The sequence below is a fragment of the Dipodomys merriami genome, unplaced genomic scaffold (genome assembly GCF_024711535.1).
Source record: "Dipodomys merriami isolate MVZ:Mamm:240054 unplaced genomic scaffold, mDipMer1.0.p SCAF_507, whole genome shotgun sequence".
Classification (NCBI taxonomy): Eukaryota; Metazoa; Chordata; class Mammalia; order Rodentia; family Heteromyidae; genus Dipodomys; species Dipodomys merriami.
Genome location: NW_027206077.1, coordinates 722,973 through 741,717, shown reverse-complemented (window position 1 = coordinate 741,717; position 18,745 = coordinate 722,973). Strand labels below are relative to the sequence as shown.

At 33.7% G+C, this 18,745-nt stretch overlaps 1 long non-coding RNA gene across 1 annotated transcript in view; it reads left to right on the top strand.

The window, feature by feature from the left end:
• The window catches only part of LOC138810718 (uncharacterized), a 60,818-nt gene extending 43,266 nt beyond the window's left edge, over positions 1-17,552 (top strand). Inside the window, exon 3 of the long non-coding RNA XR_011367230.1 lies at positions 17,329-17,552. This is a non-coding gene — a long non-coding RNA (uncharacterized lncRNA). The remainder of the gene's footprint in view (positions 1-17,328) is intronic.
• The last annotated feature ends 1,193 nt before the right edge of the window (positions 17,553-18,745 follow it).

The window sequence follows — 18,745 nt, the reverse complement described above, 5'->3', positions numbered from 1 at the left end:
ATGTACAATTTCATGACATTGCATCACTAAGGATTTCTAAAAATTTGACATGGAAATCATTAGTGGCTAAAGAAAAACAAGAATAAACTGGATAATATCAAGTGATAGCTTTTCATAATCCAAAGGATACTATAACCGAAGTGAAAACATATCCAACAGATACAGGGAACATATTTGTTAATGCTACAATATTTCTGAATCTTAAGTATTTTTATATCTTCTAATTCTATATAAATTTTACCTGAATAGGATATTTCTTTGAAGAACATATATAAATTAATAGTCAATAGGAGGATCATATGAAATAAGTTCTTCTTTAGTTTCTAAGAAAAAAGACAAAGAAAACTCACTAGTATGACCCTAATATAAAAAGATGACACAAAATATAGTAATGCATTTGTGGAGAAAATGATAAACTCTACATAGGAGAATGATTTGTATAATACTGTGATCATTTTAGCAAGCAAATTGCAAGTCTTCAAAAGGTCAAAGAGAATTGTATATTATCCAGCCATTACACTTCTATGTATGTATTAAAGAGAAGTAAAAAACTTGTTTGGACAGGGAATGTAGTTCATTGACAGTGCACTTGAATAATATGTGTGAGACCCTGGAAATAATCCCCAAAAACAAATGCGAAAAGACACACTATAGAGGATGTATGCTGGACAAATTCCTGTCGGTTCTAAAATTTACAGCATTTCTATTTGAAGAAATGCAAGTTTGTGAAAATTAGGCTTGGAAAACCTATTATTGTACAATTTACTTCCAAAGCACTAAAATGTATACAATAAAAGGAGATTATTTATTGATGTGAATTTCATGTCAGCAAAAAAAGAAAACTAATGTTAAAAACACTTCACACAAATTGCAGAATACCTAAAAAGATGTTTTCAGTGTTGGCTAAAAATTCCTTGTAAACTACAGCGTTTAAAACAAAGATGTGATTTCTGTGTACTTTGAGTTTTTTTGGTCCGGTGTTTTTTTTGAGTTTATACAGAGATAACTCAATCAAAAAGTGTATGCGATAACTGTAATATCTAGGAATAATGCATCACTTATAAGTAATTGATAACCTTTTCTGGAAGAAACTTTTAGCAAATGACAGATGACCCAAATCTATGCATCTGCATTCTATGAAAGTCATATGTTACTTCCTCAATCCAATTGTATTCTCTACTTTGTTAGGAAAAAAAAAAACTATTCTTAATGTAAGAGCCAATAGCAGTGAAAAGAAACAAAATACATAATCATTTTAATTTATTTGTGAAAATAACAAATTAAATAAACAATTCCACTTAAGCGACTCCAATATTAGTACCTATGAAGATGTTCCTGAATATCAATATCCACTGAATTTTTGGAATGTTAATTTCTACCAACATATAAAAACTAGAACAAGAAAACAAATATAGTCTTAGAGCAAACCAGCCTTGGACTAATTTTTTTAATTGTTTTGACATTACAAAAGAATTGATCCCCTGGGAAGGGATGTGAGGGGTAAAAAAAGGAGGAAGCTACAATGCTTGATAAGAAATGTACTCATTATCTTGCCCATGTAATTGTAACTCCTCTGTACAGTATGTTCTCAATAAAAAATAAAATTTAAAAAAAAGCGAGTCAAAGGAAAAAAAAGGAAAAAAAGAAAAGAAAAAAAGAAAAATAATCAAAAGAATTGATACCATTAAGAAAATGATTTTTTCCTATGGAAATCAATTAAAAATGTTTATTATTTATTATAGCTCAAATACCAAACAAGATTATTTTTATACAATCATTACAAATATCATTTTATTACTATAGTAAAATAAAATAAAAGACCAGTCCCAATATATTATCATTATTCTTAATTCCTAATCATTACCTAAATATCTTAAATTAAATAGTCATGTCTTTAACATAAACTTAATATTCTATAGTTTTTACTTAACATTTTCCAGGGGCTTGTATTCTTGTTTCTAAGAAATGTTCACAGCAGTTAAAAGGTGCTTTTTTGAAATTAATGTGATATATATTGTTGTTGTTAGCAAGGCCTGGGCATTATCCCTAAGACTTTTTATGCTCAAAGCCAGCATTTTACAACTTGAGGCACAGAGGTAACTCCTGTTTTTAGTGGTTAAATGGAGATAAGAATCTAACAAATACTTTTTTGCAGGGGGGGGAGGGTCCAGTCATGGGGCCTGAACTCTGGCCTGGGCACTGTCCCTCAGCTCTTCAGCTCAAGGCTAGAGCTCGACCACTTGAGACACAGTGCCACTTCCAGCTTTTTTCTGTTTGCTTATGTGGTGCTGAGGAATCGAACCCAGGGCCTCATGCATGCAAGGCAAGCGCTCTACCACTAAGTCACCTTCCCAGCCCCCTAAAAAGTATTTTCCTGTCTGGGCTAGTTTCGAACACAATTCTAAGATCTCATTAAGCAGAATAGCTCAAATTACAGTCGTGAGTCACTGGCACTTGGTTGATGTATTTTTTTAATTTTAATTATGTTTTAAGATTTTTGTTTCACTATAATGTACATCGTTCTACACATAAATTCATATATATGTATATATTTCTGATGACAAATAATCTCTAAACTGTATGTCTTTCTTCATATAATATATATATATATATATATATATATATATATATATATATATATATATATATATATACATTGCTGAAGACAGACTTCCTCTAAAACTTTTATGCTACTATTTTTTGACCTTTTTCATTTCAAAGATATACAGTCTATTGTTCCAAATGTTTCGTAGAATAAAATAACTAATATTTCAATAGAATGTAGAATCTATTACTTTCAAGGGAATTTTAGATATACACATGATATTGCAGTAATATTTACAGTATGTTACTTGAAATAATTCTGTTCACAGTCTTAAATATTTGTGTGTAGTGGTGGGGAGAGAGGAAGTTAATTCATACTGGTTAGGAATTTGCAATACATCCAAAATCTATTCCATAATTTGTTATAAGCACATAGTCAATCTACCTGTTATGGTTTAGTTTTTTTTGTTTATTTATTTGTGCAAATCTTTAATATGGATGCATGCACAGTGGTAACATTAAAAATATTAATCCAGATTTTCGGATATTTATGTTTCTCTTGGGAAAACTAATGAGCTCCCAGATAATGTCCATAAGGAGCCTTTCAATTCTAATATCACAGTTTGTCTTAAAATGCTTTAAATTCTACACACTCTAATGTGGACACAGGGTCATATTATGGAACTTTTCTCTTCAGAGAGTGAGCACTACCCTACTGCTTAATATGGACAATATACCTTCATACATAGACTGGGCATGTCAAAGAAGAAGTGGTAGTTGAACAATTTTCTTAGCAGTTTTTACAGATGAAATGGAAATAGAACAACGATGAACTCAAAAGGAATGTGCAAAGAAGACAAGGGCACAAGGTAGAATGTGCCACATGCTGAAGTATATTTTCAAATAATGTGCTCAGGTGTGAGGGTGTGTTCAAAGTACAGATTCAGACAATGTACTAGGATATCTTGGGGGGGGGCAACTGCTTTAACCTCTTCTGGGATAAATGTACAAGAACAAGCCCATAACTCTGACTCTACTCAGCCACATCATCATCAACTAGGGATATTTTCCAACTGCAAAGTGAGAAAAAAAAGGGCTCATCACAGTTAGTATTCAGGTTGAAGCAATGGCAATCACATAACTTTTCTTATAAGTTTTCAATTGTTTTGGATCATTAAAGTAGGAAAAAGCCAAGTAATTATTTTGCATGTACCTAAATTAAATGGCATGTATTCTACTGGTCTCTCTTTAACTTGATAGTTATAGACTATGTCTTTTTTACTCTATCTTGGGACAATGATCTGCTGTCAGTTATTTTCTTCCTGTCCCCTTCTTTTGTCCTTCTACTTACATAATTATTATTTAAAGAGACATACTTAAGCTTGCATTTCTAAATTCTTCAAAATTATCTGAACTACTTTATACTTCTGGCAGCCTCCTATATCTTTCTCAAGGGAAATATTTTTGACACTACCATTTTTATCCTCTATGATATTGGATAGCTTCCTGCCTAATTCAGTGCAAGATATACATAAGACTCATCCAGATTTCTCAAAAATCGTACCACCATAAAATCCTATGATACTTAGAAATCATGCTTTTAGAATGTCTGGGGAAGTGGCATCTCTCATTTTTGAATGACCCTAAGTGATACTTACATGCAGTCATGTTTTGAACCAATATGCCACTCAGTAGATGAACGAATTTACAAAATGGATTTATGTATGCACGGTGGAATTCATACTTCAAATTCATACGGAGCTGGAAAGTCTTGGAAAAATCCCACGAAGTAAAATAACCAAGACACAAAGAAACAGATTCCGTGGTTTGCTCATTTTTAATAAGTAGGAAATGTCTAGGATAGTAATAGCAGTTGAGCAGAATTGCTCAATAACTATATATGTATGACCATATAAGATGATGATGAGAAAAATGGAATCCTGGATATGGGAACAAAATTTTCTGTTTGTGGTTGTTTTTAATGTACTATGTGATTTCTTTTTTCTTTTGTGTTTTTCCTTTGGTTTATCCCTGTTATATTTGATTTCAATATCCTGTGTATTGTATATACATTTATCTTAATTTGGCAAGGGAAGAGGAACAACGAAATGGCAAGACTAAGAACAAAGGGCAAACCAATGCAATAGCAATACTCACAAAACAACATGTTGGAAATTTACATTACAACTTATGAGGGGTATTGGGCTGAAGGAAAACTGTGAGAAAATTGAGGGAGGGGGTAAAAAGTTACACATGTTATGTATTCACTACCTTATAATTACTGCAACCCCTTCTATATATCACCTTGACGATATAATTAAATTAAAAATTAGCTGTATAAAATATAATATTACTCTATTGGTATAGTAAATATTATTCTATGTGTATTACCTTTTAAAGAAATGAACATTTTTGGCTGCTAATTTGAATTAATTACCCCTTTATCAGAGGGTCATCAACTTGAATATTATCAAACTATACAATATTTTCAGAATATAATTGTCATTATTTTGAAAAAAAGATTGTTTTAGTATTGTCTCATTCTAAAACAAAAAAAGTTCAATTCTGTTGAAACTCCTAACTTTTAAAACGGAATAATTGTTAAGAGGACAGAGTATATATGTTTTTCAACATTCCTATGACTACTAACTACTCATTTTCAAATTCTGAACATGCCACACTAGAGACATTCAAAACAGTACCTGTTTGCATTTTATTTAATTCTGCAATAAGTGCAGTTTTCAATGGGGCGTTACATATTTAAATTCAACAGAAAAAATAGCCACAGTCTGGTAGAAGGTAAAACTATGAAGTATCTATATTAATTCCTCAAGAGTAAAAATTTGTCCATCAAAGTAAGCCATCATTTCTATAACCATCAATCCCAAGTTTTTATGCCATAAAGTCATCCTAGCCCCAAAATTTCCAACTTGTAATGTGCACCTTAAAATTCCTTAAATTCACAACATGACAAGCATATAACTATTGTAAAAAAATACTACATTTCTGCTAATGTGATGCCCTTCGTATTCTTGAAAGAACACTACACTAAACTTGCTGCATCATTTTCCACTCAGTGTTATCCTTGAGATCAGAACACTTGCAAATATTATTTACAGTTATATATTTTATCTATCATAGATATTCAGGAGATCTGAATGTCTGAATATTAAGATCTGAAGACTCTGGGAGGACGGTTCCTTAGATTCTTACCTCCAATAAACTGCTCACGAAAAGCCTGACACAAGTGGCACTGAGGTTCAAGTGGTAGAGCAGTAACCTTGAGCAAAAACAGGCTCAGGGACAGTGCCCAGGCCTAGAAGTTAAGATGTCACACAATTACTCTCTTCATACCATGTTACACCAAAGTCTCAAAAAGTTGCTCTTTTGGTAAATTTATAAATTAATAGCATCAATTTGTTGTCAACTTTATCTAGATTATTCACATTATCATGTTACTTATGAACTGTTGAAATTAACTGTTAACTAAGTTCTAATTATAGCTTACATGAAAGAATATTTTAGGCAAATAGAATGCCAGAATCATTTGTGAATTTGTAAATTAAATCTTCTACTTAAAAACAATTTTATAGTAACCTATAGAATATTAAATTACAAACAAAAATATTTATTTTAAATCTAAATTATTATTTAGCCAGGTCTACAATGTCCTACTTTAAATGAACTTTCCTATTTCTCTAGACTTAAGCTTTTGAAATCCTTCATCATTTCTTTGGAATCTAACAGAATGATGGTTGCTTTTTCAAATTCTTGGTTGGGAATCATGAGGTCTTTTGCATCTAGTAATGTTCTGTAATGAAGACGACATTTAAACACAACTGAGGATTATATATGAGTTGCATTTCAATAGGAAACTTGACTTCTCAAAACATATTGACAAAATTAGCCCATACTTCCAACTGTCTATTCCTTTCTGGCTTATTTTTTATTCCTTTCTTGGTTTGTTTTATTGAGACAAAATTATACTACCTATTCCACTGAAAGTATCACTATGTCATTCCACTCTCTAATCACCTGTCTTAGTCTGAGTGCTACAATTCCTGGCTTATATCACATTGTCCTACCATAGTTTTTTATTTATTTAATCTAGATACAGACTAGCAATTCTGAACTTCTCCAATAATATTTTCCACTAGAATGATGGCTCAGGCTGTTTATGTACTATTTTCAAAGATGTTCTAACATTTGGCACAGGATATGAATATTTTCATGTGCACTGAAGGGGTCTCTGATTCATTCCACTCTGGATCCAATCCCTTTATTAATGATGACTTAACTTTCTTACTATCTCCGTTCCCACCTATGTAATATTCTCAAGCTTTTTGGAGAAATTTCACTTGAGGTCTTTCAAATATTAAAAATTATCACTTGATTTTCTTTTTACTCAGGACATATTTTCTAACTTTTCTACAGAATCTGAGAGTTGTTCCATATGTGTGTTTGAACATATAAGTGCATCTGTGTGTATGTGCGTATTTGTATGTATATATGTATGCAAAAACCTCAAGCTCTGGCTGGGAAGGTGGCTCAGTGATAGAGTGCTTGCCTTGCATGCATGAGGCCCTGGGTTCAATTCCTCAGCACCACATAAGCAAAAAAAAAAGCTGGAAGTGGCGCTGTGGCTCAAGTGGTAGAGCGCTAGCCTTGAGCTGAAGAGCTGAGGGACAGCGCCCAGGCCCAGAGTTCAGGACCCACTACCGGACCCCCCCCCCAAAAAAAAAAAAACCTCAAGCTCTTCTTCAGCAATCTTGCTCATAACTAGCATTCCATCACTTGAGACATTATTCTAATGCATCTTTTGGCTGGTTAATTATAGTGTTTTGCCCAAGCTTGTTGCAAACTGAACTTCCCAGACTCCTTTACATTCTTAAGTTTTATTTCTCCAGGGGTATCAACTTTTGAACTGCAACCATTTTTGTGAGTGTAAAATCTAAGCTGTTTCCCATATTTTTAAATCGAGTTCATATAAAGATAGATGAACCTACACATTACATATGCTGAGTATACACTGATAGAAATGTGATCCTAAGCAGGGTTCAAGTGGTTCATAACTGTAATCCTAGCTAATTAGGAGGCTGAGATCTGATGATTGCAGTTCAAATCCAGCATGAGTAGGAAAGTTTCTGAGGCATTTATCTCTAATTAACCACCAGAAAACTGGAAGTGGTGTGGGGTTCAAAGGTAGAGAAAAAGTTTTGAGCTGAAGAATAGAGGGACAGTGCCCAGGCCCGGAATTCAGGCCCCACTACCATCAAAAAACAAGAAAGAAAGAAAGAAAAGAAAAAGAAAAAGAAATGTAATTTTAGCCACTAGTTCATTGCTAGTATAATTCCTGCTCTTGACATGGCCTTTTTTCCATTTAAGTCCATGGTCTTATATCTGAATTGCTTAGAACCAAAATTATTCTTTCATTCTATTTTTCACAAATTTGAATGATTAACTATCATGATTTAGAGCTAGTAGAAGAAGGAGACTGGTTTCATCCTTCGTGTTCCACTTAGTAGTAATGCTTTGTCTATGTCACTCCCATAGATCTACATACTGGCGTTGGCTTTATTATTTGAAAGTTGTCTTATTTGCAGAGTCTTCTATAGAGTATTGAACCATTATACTTAAATACAGAACTTCTCTTTCTCCTATTCCTATTTTTTCTCCTTCTGTTAACTTATGTACACTTGGATAATAATGCACAACACACTGACAAAAAATGTTTCTGAGAATCTTCTTCCCACTTAAAATAGGTCTTAATTTACAGAGCACTTAGGAAATTTGAACTTAATGTACTCCAGGATAATGTTTTACATTTTCATGCTTTTTATTGTGAAAATGGTGGACAGAAGGGTTAGAGTTACATAAGTAAGTTAATGACTACATTATCTAACGAGCATTGTTACCTCCGCATTTGTCTTTCCCCTGCCATGCCTTTTCTTTTTTTTTCTTTTTTTTTGGGGGGGGGGTCCGGTTGTGGGGCCTGAACTCTGGGCCTGGGCGCTGTCCCTCAGTTCTTAAGGTCAAGGCTAGCGCTCTACCACTTGAGCCACAGTGCCACTTCTGGCTTTTTGCTTATGTGGTGCTGAGGAATCGAACCCAGGGCCTCATGCATGCAAGGCAAGCACTCTACCACTGGGCCACCTTCCCAGCCCTCTGCCATGCTTTTTCTCCCCACCACCCCAACTTTCCCCTCCTATCCCCAAGTTGTAAAGTTCGTTTTCAACGTAGTGTTTTGTTTGTCTCATTGTTACAACAGGTCATACTGTATCCTTGTTTCACCATTTTATTTCCCTTCCCCTCCTTACATTAGAAAAACGTATGTGCAAGGTCACCAACATCAAACAGTGGAAATGGGTTATACCATGGATGAAGAAAATAGAAGAGAAACAAAAAAAGCCACATAATATATGTTAGATACATTAAAAACAATAGTAAAAAAGAAAAAAAAACAAGTTGTGTCTCTATTTTGGGGCTCATTTCACTTAACATATTATTACATGGCCATATGTACATGGATAATGTTTTATAAGCCATGTAAATTCCATATTTTCTTGTTACTAAGTTGTCTCTGAAACACGTGTTACCTCATGCCCAAAGATGTCTTTGTGCTATTTCAATGAAGCCAGAAAACATTCATTTTGCCTGGAGAAGCACCGTAGATTGTTACTGAAGTAATTGGAAGGAACTTTTACAGGAAGAAGAAACTGAATCCAGGAGAGAAATTGAACATAGAGAAATGACAAATTTCAAGTTAATTTGTGTTGTCCTTTTACTGTACAAGAAAATAATCCAAGGCTTGAAGGAAACTCTGTCCCTGACTTTTTGAGTTTGCTCTTTATTCATAAAACTTTCTGTAGACTTCTAGTTCAGAGTATTACAAAAGGAAACAATATGCCATTTGAAGGCCAGCATAGAAAAAATGGAAATAACATTGCTGTACAATGTTCTACTGCCAAGAAACAAAGACACGGAGGTTTTAAAATGTCTTATGCATGGATGTTTAAGTCATGAGATGATTCTCTTGTTGTAAAAGTCAGATATCATTCCTTTCTTCTGGTCCTGAGTTCGCCATATCCATAAGGATTCCATAAAGCAGGATACAGTGAGTATGATCAGCAAAAGGAGCATCTTTTCAAACCAGTGCTTTAAGGATGGTTCCAAAGAAATATGTGGGGTTCTTTGTTTGCTTTTTTTGTTTCTTTACTTTGTGCTGCTTCTGGGGCTTGAACTCAGAGCCTGGACCCTGTCCCTGAACAATTGTCTTTCCTGCCCACCTGCCCCCAAAGCTAGTACACTACTGCTTGAGCCAAAAGTCCACTTCCGGAATTTTTGGTGTTTAATTAGAGATAAGAATTTGACAGATTCTCCTGCCTGGGTTGGCTTTGAACTGAGATAGTAAGAAAGCTAAGTGACATCAACTGTATGGACTTCTCTTTGGAACCAAGAATTATTAGATTAAGATTATTATAAAGGTAATATTTGACCATTTTTAAAAGAAGAGAATACATCCAGCAAAGAAGCCATAACTTAAATAATTCAGCAAAAGTAGGTGTACTGAATCATATTGGAAAAAATTTTCTGCTTGGGAAGATTACTATTCACGTCATAGTCCCTTTTGGGAAAGCTTAAAGTATATTTGACTATTTTGTTGGTTGTGGGGCTTGAACTCTGATCCTGGGCATTGTTCCTCAGCTCTTGAGCTCAAATTGAGTGTTCTACCAGTTTAGATACAGCACCCCTTCCTGATTTCTGATGGCTAATTGAAGATAAGCGTCCCATGTACCTTCCTGACCATGCTAGCTTTGAACCACAATCCTCTGGTCTCAACCTCTTGAGTAGCTAGGATGACAGCTGTGAGCCACCAGCACCCGGCTCATATTTGTATTTATGTGCACTTAATGACACTGTAGACAAATAATGGAAATTTGAATCAAATGATGACATTTCAGCTTTTCAGAAAATTTGAGGTAGCAATAAATATGTCCTCCTTTTCCATGTTGTTACATTAAAGACTCATGAGCTATTGGACTCTTACTTTAGCATCTTCTGATGTCTGAGGCGGTGGACTTAGTATAAATAATTGTTAGTAGAGAAATATAGAAAGACTGAGATTTTTAGAAAGCAATGGAAATCAGATAGGAAAGAATAACAAAGAATGGCATTCAATTTATCACACAGAGATTAAGAACTAGCCTAAGTGATATAGAATGCTAAAGGTAATGAGGAGTAAGCTTGGTTCATAGCTAGTTCTTCAATAATCAAATATGGTTCCCTAGAAGAATTTCTGGTATAATTTAGTTATTATTATTGTGAGGTCTGCTCCTGGATGGCTAGCAGACTCTACCCTCCTCTCAGCAAAGTCTCCTCCCAGTACCTGTGTTAACTAGGCATCTAGGACACCTGGAAGAGGTCACATCTGCATCCGCTGAGGTCAATCTGAATTTGATGTGGCCACACCTTTCTGCAACCATACCCTATATAAGGCCTACCCCAGGCCCAGATGCCCTCTCTCTGCTCTTTTCTAGATCTTTCTCAGCTCTTTCCTTCTCTTCTCTTTCCCAGCTCTCTTCTCTTTCCTAGCTCTCCCTTTCCCACCTCTTTCCCAGATACTCTCTTTTCTAGCTCTTTTCTCTCTTTTCTAGCTCTTTTCTCTTTCCCAGCTCTCTCTTTCCCAGCTGTTTCTTTTTCCCAGATCTCCCAGCAATCTTTCCCAGGCCTTTCCCCACCACGTGGAGGACCAAGATGGCCTGGTGCCAGCTGGAACGAAGAATACACCTACTACTTGTCTGAATACCACGTGCATGGTGCTGTTCTTGCTCGGCTATCTCTTTTTTTAAAAAAAAACTAACAATTCCCATTTATTTCATCCATCTGGATTTATTCCTTCACTTCTATCACAACTATTAATTAACTGGTGCCTTTTTGGTGCCATGCTGACCAAAAAGATTTCCAATTCTCACTTAGACGACCCTTCTCATTGTGATTAGCAGTGACCACTCAAAATCTTGGAATCTTTGAATTTCCAGGATTAATCTTCACTTGATATCTAAGCCCATTCCGGACATTAATTGCCGTGACTTACTAACAAAATGTTTTTTTTTTTTCTCAACACAGCCTTCTAATATAGGTAAAGTACATGAATTAAGAACTATGGTTAAGTCATTATTGGAAGGAGCAATTATATATTCAAATATAGGTTCTTTATCTGGCATTTACTAGCTAAAGAATTTTTGCCAGTCCTGGTGCTTGAACTCAGGTCCAGGGAACACTTCCTGAGATGTTTCTTTTCTTTTCTTTTCTTTTTTGCTTAAGGCTTGCACTCTACCACTTGAGGCACAGCACCACTTCCTTTTCTGTTTATGTGGTACTGAGGAATTGAACCCAGGATTTCTTGCATTCTAAGCAATCACTGTACCATGAAGCCACATTCCCAGAGCCCTAAATGACTTTCTTAATATGGCATTACTTTTTCATTCCATTACTATGTATTATAATTTAGGCTAGGTGGTAGAAAAGGAAGTGGAAAACAATACTAAGTCCAGTAAGGCTAACATTCCTATCACCCTAAAGAAGTACAGTGTTAAGACCTGCAGGACTCATAGGGATGTTGCATGTTACATTATTATATAAAAAAACAAAAATTCATCCCTGACATACACAACATTATACTTACACTTTTAAGTTCAAGAGCCAAAAATCTAAACCTTTTTATTGATTGGGTGTATTTCCTAGGAAGGAAGAAGGAGAATGTAGAAGGTGAAGTTGGAAAAAATATGTATATTGGCTCTTAGTCCACATTTTTTGCACTTTTAAAAAGTGCTACTGACGAACTCCACATCTACTTTAATATACTGTCTGCACAAAATGCAGAAAATGAAGACATTTATTCTGGTGGATAGTCACATATATTAACAAAATACAGTTCTGGAAAAAGAAGTTACCAGTATAAAGTATTGTCTATAAAATCGTTTCATGTCCTAGCAGAACAAAATGTATCATTGAAATAATTAGTCCAGCTTTCTTTGAGATTTTATGCTCTCACAGTATTAAGATGTTCTCTAATTCCAGTAACATGGAAGCATAAAAGACATGATTTGAAGATCTCAGTAGTTTTAGAAACAAAAGTACATAATAGTTTCCTTCCTGCAGAGACATGTGATGGCAAGTATGACTGATTGTATTATAGTTCTCTTCTTTTTCCTCTTTATCTCAAGTATTGCATATCTTGGCATATTAGTCTGTCCTGTATCAGCTTACTGTAGGTGAGATTTACCTCTACTATGCAATGTCAAGATGGGTCATGTGACTTACTTCGGCTTACAAATATGAACCAGAAGTGGTCAAAGGCTATTTCTAGAGGAAGATTTCTATCCCATTGTCTGTGTCTAAGAGCTAACTTCTTTACCCTTACCGATAAAAATAGCATATTTCTAGAGGGAAACTTTTTTCAACTTATATACTGGAAGAATATAGCATGTAAAATTGAAGCAAAACTCAAACACAGCAAGAATTAAGCGAATATTAGTATGTGATATTAATATGTTAGTTTCTTACCATTCTTGTATGACTACAGCACATCAGAATTTAACAAATACTAAACAAGTACGAAACAAATAGATAACACTTCCTGTTTGATGCTATTACATTTTTTAAATAAATAAGCATTCTCTATGTGATCACGTGGGGTTAACTCTTTCTATAAATGTGTTTAATCACTCTAGAGTACTGTATCTAACATCCACAATCATTATCAAGAACTTCTGATTGAGATGAGAAAGAAATACCTAGATTTCTCGCTTCTCTTTTCCTCTTCTCCTTTTCCTAGTGAGAATTCTCAGCCTTTCTCCAAATTCTCCTATTAATAAAGAAAGAATAACACATTGTGGATATCAAGCAAAAGGCTTCAAAGCCAGAATTTTATTCTTTCAGAAATAGATGAAATAAATAAGAGTGGCTCAAGGAAGAAGAAAAGCATGGTTTTTCCCTTTCTGGCTTCAACAATAGAGACTGAACACTACTCTAAACATCTAATAAACAATTTTCCTTGGCTAATTTTTAAAAAATATTGTTTTTTAATAAATAATAATTTTGACAATTAAAAAATTTAAAATATGTAGTAATTTGATGTTTGCTTTTAGTAGGCATGAAATAAGACTGCATTAACATTGTGTGAGTTGAGAGGCTAAATTTTATCAGAATCCAAACAAAATGAAAAATATATGATGTTAAGAAAATAGCTTTTAGGTAAATTTTCAACATGAAACACAGGGACGTCTTTTTTCTTCTTTTCCTCTCCACACTTCAATAAGCAGTTCATGTAATTCAAATAGCTGTGTTTCTTTCAGAAATATATTACACATAAACAAGTTAAAAGATGAGAACTAATATTGGTGGTGCATTCTTTAAAAATAGCAGTCAAATAACTATTAACCATAATTCCAAAATAATAATCAAATGCTCTTGAAAAGAGAAGATTGTAAGCAGAATATACAAAAAGTGAAAGTGCCAGAACTGCTTCAGCAGCTGCTGTCTGATATTTAAGATTTCTAGTAAATGACAATTTTTAATCAGGATTAAATGCTTTCAGGAACCAAAATTTTTCTAGTTATATTTTATTGAAGAAATATGTTGTTCAAAATTAATGAAAGGGTAACAGGTAGAAAGAATGCTTACACACTCATTGTGGTAGGCAGTAAAATACCTTCCCAAAATACCTATAGTCCCGAAATATCTAATCAATCAAATGTAGATTTATATTTTATATATGTTTGTAAAATAATCACCTTTCATTACCCAAGGAACACAAATTTGAATAATTATCAGATGGGCAAAAATACTCAGAAGTCCCAGCTGTAGTTCGAAAGGGACATCATTAGGTAAGAATCATCAGAAAGATGTAAAGATGCTACATTAGAAGATTAAGGAAAAGACAAGAAAAAACATACTGAAGTTTCTGGAAATCAGAACAGGAAGTAAATGCCTTTTCCACTAGATTCACCTGAAAAATATTTTAGCTCTGTAGGAGGCTCTATTTTAATCTAGTGAGACTTATTTTAGATTTCTGTCCTTTAGAAATGTAAACGGTAAATACGGATTATTCAATACATTTATCTTGTAAAAATATTTTACAGCAGATTTGGTGTAGTAAGCTAAATCAACCAAGACTTTTCTTGATGCAACTACAAGGATACCACGAATCCTAGTTTCTGAGAATAAGAAAAAGTTGCCACCAGCTTTTTACACATGTATGATGTACATACTACTAAGGGCTTGGAATTAATGAAGTCTTGAATTCCTAAATAATATTTAAACAAGAAGCTCCCTATCTTCATTTTCATATTTGGGGATCACTAAGTACCAAAGTTATGTAGAAGGCTAGGTTAAGAATATAGAAATGAAATCTGTCTCCTGTTATTATAAAGATAATTTATGTTATTTTGATTTACAGTTTCTAAGCTAATAAAAAAATAAGGTAAAACCGAAACAGTAACTCAATCTTTTCTCCTTCCTAACTTTCCAACAGAAATTAGAGAATCCAGTAAAGATAAGCAATCCCAGGTTGGTATAGGATGTTATAGGATCACCAGATGTTGAAAAAGAAGTTAACAAAAATGGGTCCCATGGAACAATGGTAAAAAAAAAAAAAAACCTACACCTACAGATTGTGATATAGCTAGAAAATAGTTTGCCCTATACTAAATCTTTGACATTTTATCTACTTTCATCTCTTAGGAAATGACTACATTAATACTCAAGGGTTTGCAGCTTATAACCCAGCAACAAATAATGCTTCTAAATGTAAACAAGCATGATACTAAGAGTAACCAAGGCTACTTGCATTGCTATAGCTGATAAAGTAGAATGATCTTGGGGAATAGTCAAACAATCTTGAACTTTTTCATATCTTTCCTCTTCTCCAACACAAGAAGTCCTAGTCCAGATATGTAAATTTGCAATAAAGGATTTTTATATTTTTTATCGTTCACATTAAAGCAAATACACTTTTCCTCTTTGCAAGCCTGACTTTGAAAGAGTCAGACCCTCACCATATTTTATAGACAAACGTTTACTGCTTTGGCTTAGTTGTTTTCTTGCCTTTGGGTGTTGCTCTCTATTATTTTGGCAACTACATAGAAAAAAAAGATAAATCCATTTTACTTATGTTGGATTGTTCAAAGTCTAGCTGTCTTCAGTTTTCTTTTTCCTTCTTCACTGTTAATTGAAGTTCATTTATTCCTCTTTAAATGATAACAAAAACGTGATACTTTAACGTATATTCTCATTGAAACCAGTGAATACAGGAGTGTAGGCGATTGTTTTATAATTGTTTCAAATATTTTCCTTGGCTATTTTCATTATTGCCTTTGTTCCTGTCTTCTAATCAGGAACACAAGGTTACACAAAAGATCTTCCTAAGGAATAGGATGTTAGGCAGAAAAAAATAGATATATAATTAAAGGTTTTCATCTCTTAAGAGACTGAAAAGCTCAGAAGACATTGTGTTATTACTTGTACAGTTAAGATGACTTGAATGTTTTGGTTCTTAAACTAAGTGAAATGCATGTAAAATGTTACAGGTCTTCCAAAAAATGATTATGGTTTATATTTTTCTGCTTCATTGAGATGAAACCTCTTACAAGGTTGGAGAGACTATTTATTTTACGGTAGAAGGTTTAATGTTAGAAAGCCAAGGGAGATTCTTAAAACAACACTGCCTATCACATATCAGTTAAATATACTTATGGCATATAAGTATATAAACATACAAATATGAATTGAGTGAGAAATGTGTGATTTACACAATTGATTCAATGACATTTAAAACCAGAGTTCACTTCTCTACGTTTATATAAACTAGTATATCTAGTGAGAATTTAAAGATTTTTTATAATACATATTTTAACATTTATACCAAAATATTATTTTATTTGTAACTTTATTTTTAATTTTTGTCAGTCATGGAGCTTGAAATCCTGACCTGGACGATGTCGGTAAGGTCTTCAGCTAGTGATCTACCACTTGAGCCATAGCCAGTTTTCTGGTGGGTCATTGGAGATAAGAGTCTTATGGTCTTTCCTGCCTAGGCTAACTTTGAACCATGATTCTCACCTCTCAGCCTCCTTAGTAAATAGCGTTACAAGGATGAGCCATTGGAGCCTAGCAACAGAATTATTTTTTACACATTTATGAAATATGGAGTGATATTCCCATTCATTTATATGTTGTTTAATAATCAAGCCACATCATATCCATTAATTTCTGCATGTAACTTTTCTTTATGGGGAGAATGCTCAAAAACTTATCTTCTGACTGTGATGAAATATCTATTCTTAAGTATAATCACTTTGCTTCTTGTAGTATAAAATTGATATATTTACTTTTAGTCATGGAAGTTTGCTAATTAAAGTTATATAAAACATGAATTGTAAAGTGAAAGAAATTCATAGTTCCTTTACTTGTTTAAAGAAAATAATTATGCATTTTTTCAATTATATTTCTTTGGGAATATGTAGCATTCATTGATTTAACTGTTAAAATTGATAGCAGTTACATTATATCAAGTAGATTCAAACTTGTATTTGAAAATTGCACACTTAATACAAATAGACTTCACTTTCTTCTAAGACATAATTAAAATAATAGTATAGCAAAGCTTGGTGTTAGTTGTTCTTGTGTAGAATCATAGAAACTCAGGAAGCTAACACCTGAATATTTTAGCTCAATATCAGTCCAAACAGACAAAAATGTGAAAAGTTTTCTCCAATTATCCAGCAGGAGGCAGAAGGTGAAGATGTGGCTCAAGGAATAGCGTGTCATCAGCCATGAGCAAAAAATACAAGGGAGACCATTAAACATTGTGTTCAAGAACTAAAAATGGCATATACACAAAAGACAACAACAAAAAAGTAGTATGAGCATCAATAATGAAGACAACATAGTAGAAAAGATCATGAGCAATGTTGTGAAAACATCTGGAAGACAGAAATTATTAGAATTTTGATTCATGAGAGGTAAAAGTCACAGTATAATTTGGACAATCTCATTGTAGTCATATGTGTTGAAACATGGCTATTGGGTAACATGTGAAAGAGCAGACTGCATTACCTGACATATCAGACTTCGTCTGTAATTATGCATCATCTCACTCTGCAAAAATCTAAAATCGTGCTTGTTAATTTAAAAAGAACCTCATGTTAGAGACTGTTTGGCCCACACAGAATGGGGTCCTTATTTTGAGGCTTCAGACCAGTGCTTTTTTTTTTTATAACCACCCCTGATTTACCCATCTTCCCTGGTGCAGCTATACCTTACTAAGCTGGCACCAAGCCAAGGCTTTGAACTAGACCCCCCTGCCTTTTTACATTTAGAAGAATTATTTGTTGCTGGGTTATAAGCTGCGAACATTTGAGTATTAATAAAGTCATTTCCTAAGAGATGACAGTAGCTGTGTAAACAAACCTAAAATGTCAAAGACTTAGGATAGTGAAAACTAATTTCTAGCTATATCACAATCTGTAGGTGTAGATTTTGTTTCCCATTGTTCCATGGGACCCATTTTTGTTAACAGATCGTATTTTGCTGTCTTTTCATGAGAAATCATAGAGGTGATGTTTTGCCTCTTATTCAATTATATCTAATATTTTAAAGTAGATTTGTCCTAATATAATATTAATTTAATCAATCATTTCATTATGGCGATGTTGGTCTGATTTTTCTCCAGTAAATCTTATCGCTTACCATAAATGAGAACATGTGTTTCAGTATCCTATTAATATAACAAAATGCATTATAAAATTAACTTAAAAGGAGGAAAGATAAATCTTGACTTCTGATTGTATACATTTCATTTTATGTTTCTTATCCTCATTGCTTTGATTTGCTGGTGGCACAGTATCCCATGTCAGGAACATGTGATGGATTATTTGTATTCATGGAAGCAAGGAAGTAAAGAAGAGGTGGAATAGGAGTGGGGGAAGGGAGAAAGAGGAGCAGGGGAAGAGGGAGAGGGAGAAGGAAAAGGAGAAGGAGAAAGAGAATTAAAAGAAGGAAGAGGAAGAAAGGACTTTGATCTTAACATCCTCTTTGATCACAAGTTCTCAGTGACCAAATCTTTATGACTATGCCCACTTGAAAGGGTTCATCTCTTTATTGCAACATAGTGAAAGCTAATTATTAATCCCAATCCTTT